The following is an 18,197-nucleotide window of genomic DNA, read 5'->3' on the forward strand; positions in this document are numbered from 1 at the left end:
ATGTACCATGGTAATAAATGAAGCGAAACGCAATATTGTGTCAGGACAATTCACTATTTATGCACAATAAACACAGGAGCATAGCGCCACAATTTCTGTTCAGTGCCAGACTTGCTTGTAACCTATATCACCAATTATGTTATGAAAAATGACTATTAACTACTACAAAACACTGACCTTTGTGGAAATGCTTGGAGCAGACTAACCTGTGAGCTGGAGTGTTCTGGGATGTTATATTTGGTCTTTGAATGGCTGCAATCCAGGCCATCCGTCACCTCTTTTTACTTCGGAAACACGGCTCGAATAATTTCTCTTCAACGACGTAATCCGATAACAACGATCTCTTTACCCGTCGGCTTCCCGTGGCTGTCATGCGACCGTAGGGTTGCCAACTCCCTGAGAAATAAATAAGGGACACCTCGTGGCCAGGGCTGGGTGACCCAGTTGTCTTCACCCTTCCCAGTGTGGTGAATTTTTTAGCTCTTTTTTTGTGTGTGAAATTATTTTTTTAACCATTTGACTTGAATTTGATTTAAGTAGATGCGTATTCTTTGTGATATCAACACATGGGAAACAAAAATCATTTAGCCATTTATTTTTAGCTCAAAATGACAACATTAACACAATAAAACAGGTCTTTCTTAAACAGAAGCCTGTCATGCTTAACTTTTGAGAATAAAAGTAAATCTTTCTTTAAAAGAACTCTGTCCTGCTTAACTTAAAATTATATAAATTAATAGAAAACAATAGAAAGAAAAATATTCTTGTAACAGTGCACATTTAGTGCATTTAGTGCAATTGGCTTCAGTAGAGGCATATTTCAGCTTTTGCTCCCGTTTGTAAACCCACTTGTTCCCATGATTACGCATCATAACTCATCATCATTATTCATCTATGTATTACTTTTATGTATTACTCATCTATTTGTTGTAATCATCTATCCTTGCAGTTGTTTATTACACAAAATAAATTATATTATCACACTTTTGGCCACATAGCGCTGATATTCACTGCACATGCCCATTTTAACCTTAACCAGAGGGTTTAAAAACAAACAAACCAGTGTTTACATACCATATCTGCTTCTGCCGTGGCCTGGTGGACAAATGTTGGTTAAGGGTTCCCCGAGCTTTCACGCCCCTCGTGTTCTTCATGTGCCCACCATTAGAAGCACGCCTATGGAAAAAGTGCGCCGGCACACAGTGCAGTGCGCTTTATAGGTGTTATCGTGCACTTTTCCAGCCAGGTGTTTTCCTTTTCCCATTCTTCCCTGTACTTTTGTAGCCTTTTTTTCTTTCTCTGAGAGGAACAAACATTGCTGGTCTAATGCCGGGCTCACACTGTGCGATTTTTGGCCCATTTTGAGCCGATTTTTGAGTCGTGCGACCAATTTGGTGATCGGCCCGATTTTGGCCTTCATCGTGCATCGTCTAGTATACGTGGGGTAACGAGGAGCGATTAACAGCTCACGACCAGCTCCCGATCATCAATTGCTCGTGAGGGTGTCACCGCAGCCGCTCACACTGCTCACGCGCAAACACGTAAACGTCTGTGAAAAAGACGGAGCAGCACGGCTGTGCAGCGTGTGATCTGGACACAAGCGATGGAGGCACAACTTGTAGAACTTTGGAAAGCTCATCTGAGCCTTTTCGAAGTGGCATCACCAAATTATCACGACCACAACAACCGTGAAAATAGTTGGGTTTACATTGCTGCTCAATCACAGCTGCCTGATCATGTTTTTCATTAGCAGTTTAGCAAAGTTGATGGTGGTGTGTGTCTGTGTGAGTGAAAGACAGAGAGGGAGAGCGAGCGACAGATTTTCTGTTATAACCTTCATTTTATGGAGGCACAGTGTGAGCACTCAGGTCGCATCAGAGCATCGGGCCGTATAGTGTGAGACCCTGCATCGTGACCTACGAACTTATAACCCATGCGAGCCAATCGTGCAGTTTGAAAATCGCACAGTGTTTGCCCAGCTTCAGGTGTACTGTTGTCTGAGACTTGCACCGCAGTGTCGGCGTTTGTTTCCCCGTTGGCCATGCTTTTTGTTGTGGTCATCTGTTGTCTTCCGGTATTTTCTCCGCAAGCGACCTTTCCTCAACCAATGAGATGAGCGGTAATCTGAATTGTCATACTCGAATTGTCATAAGTGTGCTGTCAGCTCATTGGTCACAAAGCAGGAGCGGGGCTGGGAATTATGTTTTCAAACAAAGCGTTAATTACATTAAAACTTATAGAATACTTTTGATTCTCACTGTATTACGGGACAAAGTGCGTCCCTTTTCAGCTCAATACGGGACGTGTACTTTTGTTTCTAAATACGGGACGATTCCGTTTTTTAAGGGACGGTTGGCAACCCTATGCGACCGGCTATTGCAGTTAATAATACAACAGCTTCTTGACAGTTTTTTGTGTTTCTTTTTATCGCTGTGTAACTGATTTCAATTGAAAGCCCGCGTGCGCTAGTACCTCTTGCCACGAGTTCCCAGAATTCTTTGCGGTTTTACCCTTGAATGACGTCACATTTTCAATCTCTATTTATGAAATTTTTTCTCTTTACGATATTCTATGATCAGTAAGTGGTATTATTGTAAAGTGGAACCACAGTAGTGATGTGTCGGTCGCGAACGAAATGGCTCTTAGAGCCGGATCTTTGACGTGAACGACGCCAACCGTGGTTTTTTTTTTTTCTTTCTCTCACCCTCTCTCTTGCACTTTTTTTCCGTTACACTCCGCACGCGAGCCTTGTGCTTTGCGCTGGGCAGAGGGGGGAGGGGCGGTAGTTACACTCGCAGTAGCACAGGAACAGAGCCGAGGGAGAAAGAGAGAAAGAGAGTCAGGGACAACAATGTCACATTAGAAAGGTATAGTAATCATCCACAACTATTTTCAGTTGCAGATGATAAAGGATTGGATAAAGGATAACTAGTTGGTTTTTGTATTATGTGATTTATTTATTACATTTTATGTGGAGTGAATAAATAAAAGTATATTTACGGTGGCCCCTAGAGACAAAGCACGTACAAACTTCAAAACACGTACAAACCCTGAAGCATGTACAAACTCCAAAACACATAAAACTCCAAAACACGTACAAAAGACAACAGAAGTGCTCCAGAATGCTAGGGGCAGTGTTGAACTTTTGTTACCTAGTGGCTACACAAGCCAGCAAGTACCAACAACCGGATTTGGTGTGTGGTAGTAACAGGTAAATGAACATTTTTTTTAATTATTTGAATATATATGAGTGCTTGTGTATAAATACACAAACAATACACACATGCTTTCAATTGTGTAATTTAAGTGATCTAGGTAGCTCTGCTTTGGAAGTTCAGTTAACGCTAGAAATGTGTCTTGGAATTTGTACGTGCTTTTTGGAGTTTGTATGTGTTTTGTCTCTAGGGTCCACTGTATATATTTATATATAAACAGTGGCGGTCCTAGCCTGTTTGGCGCCCCGGGCGAACACTCCCTCTGATGCCCCCCCCCCCCCCCCCCCACACACACACACACACACACACACACATAAAACATATTAAGGATTGTACATTAACATAAAACTGTTGTCGAAGTTCACCAGAGAAACACACACACACACATGAAGAGAGGGAGAGTATGCATTGTATGCAAACGGCTACCAAACAGCCATCATAATTCGTCATACATTGAGAACAGGACAAATCAACAATTGACAATGACTAATTAATATTAAAATCTGTAACATAATGTATTGTTTGGAGTTTAGTCTGTTACTGTTACTAGTGATGTGCGATACCACTGATTTCCTTTCCGATCCGATACCAAGTAATATTCAGGGTGGTATCGACGATACTGATCCGATACCGATACTTTGTACAAAAACGTATTTTATTTATTGTATCTCAAATTATAGCGTAATATCAGATTACTTGTTCTCATTACTTAATAATGCAGAGTTAATCATATAGAAATGAAAATATAGAAATAGAAATAAAAAAACTGAAGTTATGCGCTATTTGAACACGTTGCCTGCCTGCAGCACTAAAGGACTCTGTGAGAGACGTCTGTCTCGCCCTAGCAGCACCTGTCCCTCTACTCCTCTTCAGTTTGCCTCAATATACGCTTGTCATATTCTGTGATATGATTTAATCTGAGGTGTTTGACAAGGTTAGTGATGTTGCCACAACCATACATGCCAACCCTCCCGATTTTTCCGGGAGAATCTCGAATTTTAATATATTTTCATAACCAATTTTAACATATTTTCAGGTGAGAATGTAGCTGTGTAAACTTGAAATATCTGAGCCGACCGACACATTGTTTTCAAACCCCCGCGGTCTTTCGTTACTCGGGTTAAACATGATATATAAGTCACTTTGATAACTTAAAAATGTTGTTGTTTGGCTTTTCCAGTTTATTTGTTCGTGAGGAAATCGGTTTGGCTGAGATTAAAGTTATTAGATTAAATTAAATTTAACTTTATTAATCCATTGGGTGGGTTCCTCTGGGGTTTTCACACAGCTGAATAAACGTCAAACAGAAAACTGATTAAACAGAAGTGTGAGATGGTAGAGAGTTCACGCCAGTGCCAGGTTATATTTTAGATAGCAAGGAACAGACGGCGGCGTTTCACTCCACCGAGGGAGCTCGTGACGTACTACCCGGCTTTCCGGGTCATCAGGTGGAAGCAGCCTCTGAATTTGGAAACCCCCGCTGTTTCCGGGCCGGCCAATAATAACGGTGACATTTAACGTATTTTATCCAATAAATAAACACTGTAAAATTAATTTATCCCCCCAACAGCCTTTTTGAATGTCTCCCTAGTATGTCCATAACACCTCACTTTTTTGCCACGTATCGCAAACCACGTCTCAGCTGTTTGTGGAGGTAAAATAAGTCCACATATGACTCCAATTACGCTCAGCCATTGTTGTGAGTGCGCACGCCAGTGGCTGCGAGACATTTATACAGCCGTAATTTCGCAAATGACTATGAAAGGCGGAAGAGGAAGTAGTTCCTTTGAATGTAGACAATCTGAATGATATAGTTTCTTTCCACTGTGTTCCTGTTAATGATTAACTACAAATTTACCCTAAATTACTAAAATATCGATATTTTAATGTGAGAATCGATTCTAGAACATAAATGATTGGTATCGGAGGAATCGATATTTCAGAATCGATCCGCACATCACTAACTGTTACTATTTTTACCATTTCTTCTCGGAGCAACTGTAACGCACATAATTTCCTTAGGGATTAGTAAAGTATTCTGATTCTGATGACACATCTTCTTACCTGTATCCTTTGCTCGTTTCTCTTGCTCTTCTTTTCTCTTTTTTCTAAACTGAGCACCTGATGGCTTTGAACTTTTCTTGTCCATCTTCCATTAGTTTTAATTTTGGACTGCAGTATGAACACAAATCCCCCAACTCGAGGATCACCACAACATAACCTAATAGACCTACACCTTAGTTCACAGATTCACTTTGTCTAAGGTGCATTTCTGGGATTTCACACAACCCAGGATTCAAATCATGAATACATAATGGGCTTGGATTTACAACATTATGAATGAAATGTGCTCTATTTGGAGGCAGCAGGTCTCCCTCCCCTTTCCACGGGTTGTGTGTGAGACATTAAATCATCAAAATATAAAATATAAATTTTAAATTGTTATTGATCCCTTTACCCCTGGTCCTAAAGTGTATATTTATTTTCTTACTATTCTTATATTTACTGTTTGTTTACTTGCACTGCTGTAACTGGAGCCTCGACCTCTCCTCTCTCTCTATAGTGTACTGCATGCAGCCGAGATGACAATAAAGTTTACTTTGACTTCAGCAGCGAGCAGGCGCACCGAGGGCTCTCGTGCTCCCTTTTCGCATATAGAATTTCGGAAAAACATCGGTGCAAATTATAAATCCCCCGCCGCCCCGCCCTCTCCTCCCTGTGCCGCAAGCAGCAGGCGCACTTCGCAAACGGAGGGCGCCCTTACTCCCAGCAAATGGGCGATAGAAAACCGGTCGGTGCCTATGACATTCCCAATATGTGCTGGCTGATGTCGGGGCAGCATGAGTACGAGCATTTTTTTTTTTTTTGCCGATGTCCGTGATGCCGCCCCCCACCACGATGCCGCCCCGGGCAACTGCCCGTGTCGCCCGTATCAAAAACCGCTACTGTATATAAACATATATAAATAAAACCACTTCTTTTTTACATTAGTAATTCCTTTTGTGCATAATTTTATATTATTGTTAATAAAAAATTAATTAAAGCAACAAAACAACCTGAAGAGCCGGTTCGGAGCCGAAAGAGCCGGTTCTCTAAAAAGAGCCGGAAATCCCATCACTAAACCACAGCAACTTAGCCACAAAATGGCAGACCACATAATGTTATTGGGTGGGGTCACCAAGCGCAGAGGTAGAGTGTGAAGGTTGCTAACACTGTGCAGTGCTCCAAACCTCCTCTGTCAGCTGCAGCTTCATGGGATGGGTTTCCATGGCTGAGCATGTTCTAAAGGTGTACTTTGTGGGTGGCCCAGCACTTTTGTCCATGTGTGTTACTACTGACAGTAATAAAGTTGAAAAAAAGGGGATTTCTTTCTGGAAAGATGTCTATTCACTTTAAGCTAGGTGAGGAAAAACAGTGAAAAAAGCACCTAAAACTCTAATCTTAGCAAAGAGGCCAGAATCAATTCACCATAGGGCTCCAATTTTTTGCTTTTCACTTCAGTCTAAAAGTCTCGGTTTAAAAAAGACACTGTGCCAATTAGAGTGTTGGTAGATGGATTTTGCTACCTTCACACAGAGGTAAGCTAGCAGCTTCCACTTGTTTACTATGTCTGTGCTAAGCTAATTGGTTCCTTGCTGTGGCCTTGTATTTAGCAGACAGATGTGACAGTAGAATCAGTCTTCTCCTCTCGCCATACATTTCTCAAAACAGAAAACTACCCATTTAAACTGTTATTTATAAACGTTGCCGTTATAAATCAAGCAGATTTCCCAATTTTTACACGGAGCTACTCAAGCTGGAGCTGTAGCGTGTATATCTTTGCAGCAGCCATTGATTTCTTTTGAGTTTTGACACATGAGAGGTGAGTCATTTCTGCAGTGCCCAGCATCATGCCCGTAGCGACACAAAAACTTACACGCTAATGCAGTCACACACATAGACTGTATGATCACACAGCCAGCATGAATTTTTTCCTCCAAATGGTAATCAATGGCCTGTAGGATGAAGGAAACCATACTGTATCACCGGACTAAACCACAGGACTGTGAAGAGGCAGAGGCTGAAGAATAGCTGAGGTCAGTCTAACCAGTATCTACTGCATAATGAGCCCCTGTGGGGCTGCCATATTATATGTGGAAATGGTTCCAATTAGGCCATCCAGCTGTAAAGCCTCCAGGATGAGAGGGCTGGACAATAACAAAGTTGGAGGGGATGATATGGATGGGACTGGAGTACAATCAGGTGTTACCTAAGCTCTATTCAGTCACTGTGAGCATGCATTTTACTGCAGATTAAACAAATCAGGGCCTGGATTTCTTTCTCTCCACACCAAATCATTCTAGGTTAAAGACCTATAAATCCACATTATAAAGTAATTCCAAAGGCCAGTAATATTATTACTATCACAGTTTTAAAATAAGAACCATAAGCAGATTAGATATTATCATGACTTTGATGAATGTATCTGCTAAATTCTGACTGACCTCTAAAGCCCTCTGACCTTTAAAAAATGATTTCTGCTTGGGTGGATTGAGCATAACCATTAAGCAGGTAGAAAGCTCGCGTGCTTAACACAATCATTCATCTCTCTGTAATCATACAATAATGTCAAATGTTTATATGAATTATGTGCTTTTTCATAGTTGTCACTGTTCTTTTGAAAGATTTTCCATTTCAGTGAACTATGGAGGACGCTTTCATTTTCTGACTGTGTACGCTCTCATTATTTTCCTGCATAGTTTCATTGCCACTCCTCACACGTTATCAGTCTTTGTCGTAAAATGTCTTAACATTCATTTGCTTGCAGGGAAGAAAATGGGATAATCATTCTAGGAATAAAATAGTTTGAACAAAAAGTATCACACTCTCTTTGGAGAATTTGAAGGGCGGTGCGTTAATGTGATTCTGAGTGGCTGGCGTGCTCTCCTCGCCTCTCTCGTGCTGTGTCATGAGCAGTGTATGTGCCAGCAAGAGGAGAAATGACCCTTTCTCACTGTAGTGGTGTTGCATTATCAAATAACTTCTGATTGAACATTGGAGAGGATTGTTTTTTCCATCGGTCCACTATTGATTAGCCTCTTTTTCCCAAATCTATGTTTATAGATTTCGATGCGGATCTTGGCCCAAGCAGAACTTAAAATTTAAAACACATGCAGCACAGGTCTAATAATAAAAATATGACAAGGCAGCTTCACACACTTTTCTTAAATTGCTTTTGTTCAGTGTGTGTGTGTGTGTGTGTGTGTGTGTGTGTGTTTGTCTATAACTTAAACACTCCACGAACTACCGTGTGTTTGTTTTGTCATGCTTGGCGAGCTCAGAACATTTAAATGTCGCCGTTCATTATCAACCTCGCTGCCTTGAAAGCAACCGAGTACAGCTATTAATCATCATGTCCATTTGTTTGTTTGCTCGCCTGTGCATCCACACACAATCTGCATCTTCTAAAATATAATTTTGTTGAAAGCTGAAAAATATAGTGTAGGAATATTTTCAAAATGACAGCCATTTATCCCAAAAGGGGGGCAATCCCACTGCAGACACAAAATGGCACAAGAGGGCTAGTTTTGGTCAGGTTTTCTGCGAATTCTGGGTAAATAACGACTTTCCATGCTAAAAACACAGCTGGCCACAACATCAGTACGGCTCAGCTCTAACTTCAACAGAAAATGTTTGATTTCTTGGCGATACTATAAAGTACAAATCTGCCAAGAAGGCATCTTACAATCTTGACATGTGGCAGTGCAGGAGCAGAAAGAGACCGTGTCCTCTTAATGTGGCAGTGTTCAGTACTCTTGGCTAACTCAACCGTCAGGACTGCGACAGTTAAGGCAAGACATCTAATAATAATGTTGTTTATTCTGCAGATTTCCACCAGGTTGCTGACAGCCCCTGTTTTACTTTAACTTCGAAAAATCTATTTATTTGAAAATAACACACACAGTGTCCATATGTTAAGCTTGAAAACTGAACAAAAAGGCTCTTTTGGAAGGGTTGCTTTGGGCTGTAAAGCTGCAGAGTGAGACGATGTTGCTGTATTCCTTTTTTGCCTCCCACCTGAGGCTGTTGCTCTATTAAGTTGTGGTAGCTGGGCTGGCCACTGACTGCCTAATAACAGACCACACACTGATGTGGTCTGATGGGCTTTGGGGGTGATTTAAGTTCTTTAAAAGCCTTCATGATCTCCAGGTTTGTCCAAGTGCACAAGTCGATACATTTGTATTTGTGCCTGCCGCAGATGGCCTCATGTTGTCTATACGTGTGTGGGTTTCATCAGACAGCTCAATACCAACTTTCACAATTCCCCAAGACCTCGCTGAGTCTTGAAGCAGTTCTAGTTATCTAATCTTGCAGGAGCTCGCTGTGTGCAGGTACCATACAGCGCTACATTCAGCTGGCTTTCTGGATATATCCCAACATGCCGAGGAGACTGCTGTTATTTGGGTCATGTTGATCGAGGTGGAATGGAGTTATCCAAATGCTGAATTTTCATTGATCTGCTGCACCCATTTAGACCTGTTTTTCTGTGCAGAAAACATGTGTTTTTAATCACGATTTGGCATCCTGTCAGCACGAATTGTGTATTTGTTACAATAATGCTATCTTATCTCTTATTCGACTGGTTTACGCAGAAAACTAGGTTGGTGTGCACTGAATAATTCAGTGTTTAAGAGGGTAACAATAGGAGACATTTCTCATCACAACAATGAAATTGCAAGCGGTTGCATCATAGCACAACACTTCACTCCTTTTAACCTTACAACACGATACCATACACGTCTGAAGAATCTGCTCTGTATACATGTGCGTTACATTTTGAATCCCCATTAAGAACTGCTGCAAGCTACTGTTGCACACAGGCTTTTTAGCATTTCGGAAAAGATCACATTTGAATATTTTTGCGCATATTTTATGCTTGCGTGTCGTAAAACAAGGCATTCATTACTCCTGAAGCCAGAAGTTAGTAGGTGGTGCAAAAGGTCTCTCTTAGTCTGAAAACCATGTAGAAATGACTAAACAATAACTCATTCACAAAGCATTTTCATAGGAGATGCTTTTTCAACACATTTTTTTAGGTCAGTCATTTGTATGCTTGCTTGGTTTGTAAGAATTAGCTCTACAAAAAAATGCCAGGGGCACAAATGTAATTGCAGAACAGGGTGGGGAATCCAAGTCAATATTGATGCATTTAAGGGCTTCCGAAAACCACCAAATATGTGTTATTATCTTTGAAGTGCCATTTCCCTTGCGTGTAAGTAATCACGTACAATGATAGTGTGTCATGGCTGGAACTGCATCATCAATCTGAGAATGATTCAGCAGCTAATGCCCTAAATTGAAATGAGAGAAAACGCAGACCGACGAATTTCTGCTTAGTGTCATTACAGAACAAAGCTTGTGCCACAAAGGGCAGAAGAAATGCTGCGAAAGGCTTACAGTAGATTTAGAGCAACAATGATGAGCAAAGCCTTTGCTGTATTAAGGGTAACAAGCTCATCCTGCATCATCTTAGGCAGGAAATTCAAGGATCGCCTACTTTGCAGGCATAAGTAGAAAATACAGTGGGTGCTTTTTTTTCCTTTTCTATATTTTAAAGGTGCATTCTCACTTAATAATTTATGTTCCAATTTCTTGCTCAACACACACACACACACACACACACACATACACAAATTCGGTCTCTAACGTGTTTATCATCCAGGGCACAGACGCAGTATGCTAGAACAGAATAGCAAAAGCACTTACTGTTAATAACAATGTTTGGAGGTGGGATACACAAAAAGATTGCCTATTGTAAATATGTTGTGCAGCTTGGGGCCAGGATACACAGACACTGCTGTAGTCTACCTCAATGCAGGAGATTATCACAGCTTCAGCATTCAGACTAAAGACCGAGGCGCATTAAGGCACGTGTTTTGCGCATGGTGTTACCTGTGATTGATGACTGAAGTGTTCATTACCCGAGTCCCTATACTCCACTATTACACTGTCTGACAGGCTCCATAAACACATGAACAGCTATGTGCTTAAGCTGTAATTGTATAGCACAGGAGTCCAGTGGAGCAGCAACATAAAGCATCATCAGCCTTACATCATACACCAATCAGGCACAACATTATGACCACCTGCCTAACATTGTGTTGCTCCGCCTTTTGCTGCAAGAACAGCCCTGACCCATAGAGACATAGACTCCACTAGACTTCTGAAGGTGTGCTGTGGTATCTGGCACCAAGATGTTAGCAAGTTTTGATGTCAGGCCTCAATGGATTGAAATTGTTTGTCCACCACATCTCAGAAATGCTTGATTGGATTGAGATGTGGGGTTATTTGGGGGCCAAATCAACACCTCAAACTCATTGTTGTGCTCGTCAAACCATTCCTGAAAAATCTTTGCTTTATGGCAGAGTGCATTATCCTGCTGAAAGAGGCCTCAGGCATCACAGAATACTGGATGGCAGGACCCAAGCTTTCCCAACAGAACGTTGTCCAAAGCATCACACTGCCTCTATCGGCTTGCCTTCTTCCCACAGTGTGTCCTAATGCTCTGACCCAGCCACCACGACTTGGCCCTTGTCATCAAACTCACTCAAATCCTTACACTTGCCCATTTTCCCTGCTTCTAACATCAACCTTGATTAGAAATGAAACACAGACAAAAAAGAAAAATGTAAAACAATCTTTTTATAGACTTAATTCAGTTTTGTGTAATGCTATTTCACCCCTGCTTGTGTTTCACAGACTATTGGAGTTCATCTTTATGAATTAATGTTTACTTTCAGAGTTGACTGAGTCGCTGATTGAGTCATTTATTCATCATATAAAAGCAAAATGTGCATCACAGTTATTTACTGTTGTCATTATTTTGGGTTTCTGTTTAGTTACTTCCTGATTTAATTTGAAATCACTCACTTGAGTTTCAGTAGTTTTACTTCTAATCTTGGTTTTGTTTCCCTGCTTTTTTTAAACGCCACCTGCCAGTAGTTATGAATCACTCTCTCCAGATTGTCTTGTCATCCTTCACAGTCAAGCTTTCCTGTCGCTTTCAGAGTTATATTTTCCATGTTTTCTTTTGTTTCTGATTTGCATTTGTTTATGGATCATTGTTCAGACTCAGACTCTGCCTGAGCGCCTGTGTGACCTCAAGATAGTCGATTACAGATTTCGATTTTGGATTTTATCTCTGCCGCCCATGTCCAGCATTCGGATCATCTGCCCAGTGAATCTGTTACAATAGTTAATGGTGCGGTCATAAAATGTCTTGTCTTGAGCTGAAAACCACAGCAGTGTTGTATCAGGGACAGTATCAAAATCCCACGTTTGAAAAAAAGATGGAAACTTCTTAGTTGCCTGACTAATGTTTCTTTCTTTAAATACCAGTAGACTGCCATGTCTGAAAATATAATGACTGGCTGTTGCTTTGATGACATATTGCCTGAAAAGCATGCTTTATGTTGTAGCTATTTTTATAAACCACTGGTGTGTGTATTTTTTTTTTATTACTAACCAGGCAAAGGAGAAGGATCTTCTGTATATTCAATATGCCCCCGGTGGCATGAGCTTCTCCAGGCTTACTGTCTCAACTCTCTTCTTTCTCTGCCAAACTCTATCATGAACACACACATGCACATAATTTCATCTTCCTTCCCTTCTTCTTACTCTCCTGTCCTCCTCCAACTCCACCTCATCTCCCAACCCTATCTCTCACAAGCAATTTCTCCCTGCCTCTTATTTATTAACTCTCTCCTCTTCTCCACCCCGTCTCTAGCCTCACTTCTTTCCCCTCCTTTCTTTCATTTATCTCCCTTATGCTCTTTCTTCTTCTGTCTTTTTCTGACTGTCTTTTTCTTGTGGGTGGATGAGGAGCTGGGGGTGGGGGGGCTGCACTGGGGTGTTTCTGTGTGGCCGTCTGCAGATCTGGAAAGGACATCCTCTCAGTTTAATTCAAGTCAACCCCGGCCTCCTGGTGCTCCAAGACGCAACGCAGCATGTGTGACAGCTCTACAGAGACAGCCAGAAGGAAGAGACAAGTCTCATCTGCATATATGCATGTGTGTGTTTATGTGTGCGTGTTTGCCAGCTTAAGCTCATGTCTGTGTGTGAGAAGGAGGAGTGTGTTTGAGCCAAGCATCTTTCAGCAGTTCCCTGCAGATGGAAAGAGTTAATTTCACCCTGGCAGCAATCATGGCTGTCCATAAATCTATGATGAGAAGCTGCTATGTTGATTAGTCGGCGCTAATTAAAGGGGTTTGGAGTGCTATCTAAATTATTACACAACATATGCTATTTGCTCTAAGCTTGGTGGAGAGGCTGTAAATAAAGCTAGGATCATGAAGTGTTATAGTGCTGTGCCACTTTCTTTTTTTTTACATGTTAGAGGAGGCAGTTTGCCTTTAAGGACACCGACAGTGGCAGTATTCTTTAAAAAGTCCAAGAAAGTTAACTCCTGTCGTTTAAACATGTAGTGCATAGTGCAAGGTTGTTGTGTTGAATATTGTAAGGCCTTGCTCTTAGAGTCTGTTAAATGCTTTTTGATGATCAGTCTCGGCACAGACCGTGCAGATATGTAAGTGCACTTACAGACCTCTGCAATTACATCATTACAGCTGATGCATGGACCTGTATGTGTATTTGACACAGCTGCTTGTTTGTTGTTTGGCTTTTTGGTCTGTTACCCTGAAGTCAGTCATTTTCCTTTCTGCCAAAACATTTACATTTAAGACAGAAGAATATCACATTTGGCTTTATACTCAAGAGCAGGCACATTTGGCATTTATCTGCATCCATGATCTCCATGTACTTGCGCAGATATCCGCTAATTAATGGTTGTGGACAGTGTGCAGAGGAGATCCTGTGTGGATTCTGTGGCTAAATGCGGAAGTCGGTGTGCTTACACAACCCTGTTGCTGAATAAATGCAATGATTTTATAATATAATGCAGTCTTTTTATGTGTTAAATTGTGTTGGAGAAATCCTGAGAGGTTTTCACTCATGTGGTATTACCACTTAGTAGACCCAGTTGTGATATGCAGGGTGATTCACTGCAAATTGGTGCAGATGAAAACAGAGGGGACTACACACATTTACGGAGCGTATTAGGACGTGTTTATGATTTTTTTTTCACCAGCCTAATCTCTTCCAGATAAGGTGAGCACAACTTTTTCCCCTTTAGTCACAAAAAAGGAGCAGCAAGATCTTGTCCTGTCTTTCTAATTCAGAAAAAAACTTCCCAGACAGGCCTTGGAGCATCCATAAATGTAAACAGGACATGCCAAAGCATGAATTTCTATTAAACCACTTTTTTCAGTGAATTTTTGTTTCTACCGGATTTCGCTTTATGAATTGAACCCTTTATCTAAATATCAGGCATGTTTGATTAGTTGGTGTTTTGATCTTAGTTAATGGTCCATAATTTATCTAAGACCTATATATCCAACCCAGTTAAACTGCAAAGCGGTAGCAGTGGGTTGCATATATGCAGTAGTACGACGATGTAGTAACTTGCGATATTTTATTTCAAGCTAACATGAAAATAATTACAAAAAAGTGTTTAAAGAGACATTTTGAACACATGTACAGGTAAATATTAGCCACCTAGCCATAGCCATAGAGCAGGGGTGTTGAACTCCAGGCCTCGAGGGCCGGTGTCCTGCAGGTTTTAGATCTCACCCTGGGTCAACACACCTGAATCAAATGATTAGTTCATTAGCAGGCCTCTGGAGAACTTCAGGACATGTTGAGGAGGTCATTTAGCCACTTAAATCAGCTGTGTTGGATCAAGGACACATCTAAAACCTGCAGGACACCGGCCCTCGAGGCCTGGAGTTTGACACCTGTGCCATAGAGGGACTGGAATGTACTTCATACCTTCCTTGTTCACTATCGACTTCTTGGCTTCAAACATATTGTCCCCCTGCTGGTACTACAACTTTGTGTCCATTTCACGCTTTACGTGACATTTCACGTTGACCTGTGTGTGCATTACATGCACATTCGTGATATCCTAGTGCTAACATGTTTTATTCTGCTCATGTTTTATAACAGTAAAAAGCTTAGAGCCATCATATCTATATTTATATCTATATTTTCTTTGAGAGCTGTAAGGAGGAGAAATCTGAGTCTGCAAGTGATTTAACATTGAAATCTTTTCCAGTTGTTGTTCTCCCCTCACCGTCTAATCATTTGCAGCTTTTACACCTTCAGATTATTGCCTCGGCTTTGTCATCAGCAGCCCTGGGTCTTTGAGCTCTCGTACCTTTCCTTCCCCATCTTACTCCCCTACCCAGCCTTCTCCCGCTGCTGTTCTCTACATATATATCAACCTCTAATAATATCAGAGGCCAGGGGGATCATAGACAGAGGAGGTAAGTGGATCTGCCAGATCATTTTGCCCCTGTCGTCTACCTAATTCCTCTGCTGGATTTTCTGGGAAATGTAACTTCTATTGGACAGGAAACAAGACATAAAGAAGAAAGACAACCGTGATAGAGTGAGGCTGAGAGTAAGAAAGATTTAACCATAACCTTTGAGTGTTAAATTTAGCTCTCCTGTAGAAAAATAGATAAATAAAGCTGCTGTGTAAGCAACAGGAAAAAAAGAGAACAAAGCAAGATTGCCAGGTTCAGCCCAGCTGTTTCTAAGAGATACAGATAAAATCTATTGTGATATATTGGAAAAACACTTCTAGCTACATTTGCATTGCACCTAACAAGAAAGTCAATATCTTACATATCTCATATTGTTCATTATGTTCATGAACTCAATTTCTTTCTGTTTTGCTACGAAAAAGATATGAAATAGGTAGCATAACATAATCAGTTGTGCGAAAATGTGTTCACCCGAGCACCACGAGAACAATGCGATACTCACAAGCAGTGCTGTCCCTTTCCACTGCAGGTACAGGCGCCTCCTAGAGCGTATTCCCTTCTTCCTTGCTCTTTGTCTCAGGCCTGCCGTTAATTGGTGTCCTTCGGGGAGCAGAGATATGTTTGTGTGTGGGTGTAGCTGGTCAAGCTGAGTGGAAGCCGTGACACGGGGGTGACATCCGAACTCCTGCAACAGTTTCACTTCCTCTGGGCTGGCCCCTGGGGAAACAAGAGCACGAGAGATGTGAGTAAGAATGGTCCTCCTCTTGCTAATACAATGAGGGGCATTGAGGGAAGGGAACGAGCAGGATGGTTGCTGGGCGGAGGAGCTGCCACACTACGAGAGCCACGCGGCCATTCTCGGTGGCCGTGTGACAGATTTTCTGTTTGCATCTGGACAGCTGTCAGGGAAGATAATCATTGTGTGTGTGTGTGTCTGTTCCCAGCTTAAGCTGCATGCTGCTTGACAGACAAGAAATAGTTTTTCAACTCATGGGGTGTGTCTCATAGAGCGCAATCTGCTAGTCTGTGTTTTGGTCAAGCTGTAAGTCAGGCACCTGCATGGCCTCCAAGAAAAATTATTATTTTATTTGTTTTGCTCCCTGGGGAAAAAAACGAATCACAAAAAAGCACTTTAACAACTTGTTCAACCCATCAGCTATTAATAGCTGCCTTCCTCTTATGCGTGGCCTCTGGGGAGCATCATTTCAAAATGTCCATTTGGAAGAAATGGAAGAAACACACCAGCTGCACTTCTCACTCACTCTACCACAATTCCTCTACATGCCTCCTCCCCTCCTCCTCCTCTACCGCTCTCCATTATTGATGAGACTTCCTCCGGCGTCCTCATCTGCCACTGTGTTGGTTGTACTCGCCTGTGGGCAGCCGCTGCGGATGTACAAGGGGAACAGCTGATGCCACACGAGGCAAAATAAGACAAGGGTCGGACACGTTAACAGCCTATTGACAGGGTGCAATCCAGAGGGCATGCTATGCTGCAGGCTTGTTACTGGCTTAATTTAAATTCAATAGGGGCTGTTTATAAGGGGAACAAGCAATTATCTCAAAAACACGGGAAATGCCCCTTCTGTTGGACTCATCTCGCGCACAAGAATGTGAAGCACGCTCGGCAGCATAAAATGGGAACAACTAAAAAGGAAGCCATTGGAAATGAATATGAAGCTACTGTAATTGAGGTGGAAGAATCAGCTAGTACAAAGACAGGCTGAAAGACGTCAGAGATGAATATCCCCCACATTGAGGATGACCTGCACATTAGACTACTTCAGTATTTCTGTATTATACCTTCTTGTCACGTTTTCTTAGATTTATAGTGTTTATATTATTTATTAATGCAAATTCATCCTGGTTTTTTTTATATTGCTGTTGTACGTGTATATTTTTTTATCTCACAGTATGAGGACCTTTTACTCTGACTTTGCTGTTTATTTATTGTAGACTATACTATTTTTTATTTTTTCCACATTCTAACTATCCATCTATCGGCAAAGCAAAAAGAACCTTAAGGTAAATTCATATGTATTCTCTTGGTACCTACAACATCACTCACAAACACGCACCCTCTGTCTCCATCACACAATGTTGTATTGTGCTTTGACATGACAGAGATGAAAGACTGCAAACCTGCACCTCTTGCACAACAGGGAACAATATATCATTGTGCTACCAATGCTACTTTATTTTCATTGACTTGGTTGTCAAGTGTCACTGTTATATTCCCAGAGCCACAGCAATATCGGACTTCTAAAAAAAAGGTTTTAGAGATATATGATTAAAATAGCATGGGAAATTAAAAAACACACACACCAAAAAAATAATAATGTGATGTGAACAGACAGCTGTCAGGGCCAGTGAAACTGGAAAACTAAAGGAAAAATATTTTTTAAAAAGTATTCAAAGGGACCTTGTTACCCAGTAGACACAAACAGCAATAATGTTCAGGTTATGCAGTTGGGTGACCAAAGGAAGAATCTCAAGCTGTGCTGTAGGTCATCAGGGGTTCAAGATAAAACCCAGCACTAAACCAAAATAGGTAGCTATGGTTACAACAGTACACCGCTGATAGGAGCTGTGGTACATCACAAATAATGGCACTGAT

The 18,197-nt window shown here is 41.4% G+C and overlaps 1 protein-coding gene across 2 annotated transcripts in view; it reads right to left on the minus strand.

Moving 5' to 3' along the window:
• The window catches only part of b3gat1a (beta-1,3-glucuronyltransferase 1 (glucuronosyltransferase P) a), a 95,024-nt gene that overhangs the window by 43,825 nt on the left and 33,002 nt on the right, over positions 1 to 18,197 (minus strand). For both annotated transcript variants that reach the window (XM_006804656.3, XM_006804655.3), the window contains exon 2: positions 16,083 to 16,297. The gene's annotated coding sequence lies outside the window, so the exon portion shown is untranslated. The remainder of the gene's footprint in view (positions 1 to 16,082; positions 16,298 to 18,197) is intronic.

This window comes from Neolamprologus brichardi, chromosome 14 (genome assembly GCF_056152115.1).
Source record: "Neolamprologus brichardi isolate AB-2024 chromosome 14, ASM5615211v1, whole genome shotgun sequence".
Classification (NCBI taxonomy): domain Eukaryota; kingdom Metazoa; phylum Chordata; class Actinopteri; order Cichliformes; family Cichlidae; genus Neolamprologus; species Neolamprologus brichardi.